The sequence below is a fragment of the Tupaia chinensis genome, unplaced genomic scaffold, assembly GCF_000334495.1.
Source record: "Tupaia chinensis unplaced genomic scaffold, TupChi_1.0 Scaffold147959_1, whole genome shotgun sequence".
Lineage (NCBI taxonomy): Eukaryota > Metazoa > Chordata > Mammalia > Scandentia > Tupaiidae > Tupaia > Tupaia belangeri.
Window position 1 is genome coordinate 75,312 of NW_006207808.1, and position 2,079 is coordinate 77,390.

Genomic DNA, 2,079 nt, shown 5'->3' on the forward strand with positions numbered 1-2,079 from the left:
TCCCCCCTGGGGGGTGATTTCTCACTTTCTGTCTCTATGTCTCTCTCTGTCTGTCTGGTGAGCGCACGTGCCCTATAGTGAAAAAAACTCTCAAAAAAAAAAAAAAGAAAAGAAAAAAAAGAGAGAAGGGATGAGTGCTCACAGCAAAAGTGATTGATGATGTTAGGTCCACAGTAAGATAGTTGCAAAGGAGAACTTGTGAGTATCAGGGAACAGAGTGCCCCCCATAAATAAGTCCTAGCTACCAGGAGAGGACAGAGCCTGCTAGACATTGCAACTGTGTAGAGCAAAGTGTTACAAACAGTCACAAACCAGTCACAGGCCATCACCGCTAAGGTGGACATTTCTGTAATCACAAATGTGCAGCCAAAGAAAAACGGAGTCATGAATCGTTTGAAGGAGATAGTTCTGTCTTCCACAACCAAGATTTCTAACAGTTCAGATGTACTGACCGAGGAATAGCAAATATTTTAAAAGGACAAATGGCTGAGGAAAAAGTACATGGGTTTATGAAGTTTAGAATTTATTCTTGCAACCACAGTTAGGCCCAAATTTCCTACCAGTGTGACTGTGTAGATAGTCAAAAACATCAGAAATAGGGGAGCCTGGAGATGGGATTTTCTGATAAGCCCAGGAGACAAAAGGGGCTCCAACACTCAGATTTCCCTCATTCGGCATTCTGATTCCTGTGGGAGGAAATCTGGTGGCTCACCCTAAGCAGCTGGAAACCACAGAAATAAGTGATGTTAGGGCATGAAGGTGGGTTCCCAGAGAGGAACCTGTGGAGTATGGTGTGCACAATGCCTATTTATGTTATTTATGTTTTGGTTTGGGACTCTTTTCTATGCCTCTTTTTACTCTTTAGATATTTATTGAAGGTTTGAACATGGATTATTTCTTTACCTATCAGTAAGAAGAAATATAGTGATTATCTCATAAAATTCCCTTACAAATTATACAGATATGTGTGCAAACTAAATGATTATATTGCTCCCCATTATTAAATGTCTGATAATTATGAACTAGCATATGTGTTACATTGAAAAATCAGTTTAAGAGGAATAAAATAAAAACAAGAAAACACATTTTAGTGCTCAGCCATAGAACAGATACACAGAGAGCTTAATAGCTTCTGACACTAGGGATAATAAGAGTATTTATGCACTAGTATTTCTTATTTTTAAGACAATGTCAAGAAAGTAACAGAAGTAAATTTCCTCATTTAAATTGGTTGTAAATTCTCATCCCCAATTCTATATGACTGTTTAAAGGGTTAGTTTTCCTTAGGAATAACCCATAGTATGAAGTAATACAAATAGAGAATAGGAAGTGAAAATATTTTGTCAAAAACATTTAAAGCAGTGTTGTTTCCTGATTCCATTAAATTTTCTTTCTGTCTTAGGTACAGATTTCCACAAATACTTCAGTGGTTCAATACAAAATCTTTACTGTCTCTTTTTATTTTTATTTCTCTTGTCTGACTCTTTTTGATTGCCTTCTCATCTCAGATTCAGGCTGTGAGAAAAGCAGTTATGGCAAAATGAAAGCGATCTCCAGAATGTGCTTCTGTCTTCATTAGTGTCACAGCACCCAATACTGAGCATGCTAGCAAAGGGTCTTCAGCTGCCCTGCCTTATTTCACCCTGCAAGACTAACTTCCTTTGGATTTTACTGTAGAAAGGTGCACAGATCCTTACACATTTTCCAAATGAGCTTCTTACAAATCACTTGATCTCTAAACACTTTTGTCTGAATTTCCATAATGGCTAATGTCATATTACACATGCACGACCTGTACTAATGCACCTTCTATTCTACTCACACCACCACTTTTTTCAAACTTCATGCAAAACATGTTCTTTTATTATTTACTATCCTCATCAAATTATCTCTTCTGACTGGAATAGCCTCTTTGTACATCAAATACTAAGCTCTATTAGCTTTTCATGTCAAAATCAAAGCAGCATTGTCCCAGAAAATGAATTATTTCAATTTTCTAAATCATACTTTTTAAATTTATGTCTACCTATCTGGACCAGCCAGTGGCATGGTGCTGGACACTCCCACATGGCTGAACTC

General features: G+C 37.3%; 1 pseudogene; it reads right to left on the reverse strand.

Moving 5' to 3' along the window:
* The window catches only part of LOC106734053 (olfactory receptor 5D18-like), a 1,251-nt pseudogene extending 573 nt beyond the window's left edge, over nt 1-678 (reverse strand).
* Between the last annotated feature and the right edge of the window lie 1,401 nt (nt 679-2,079).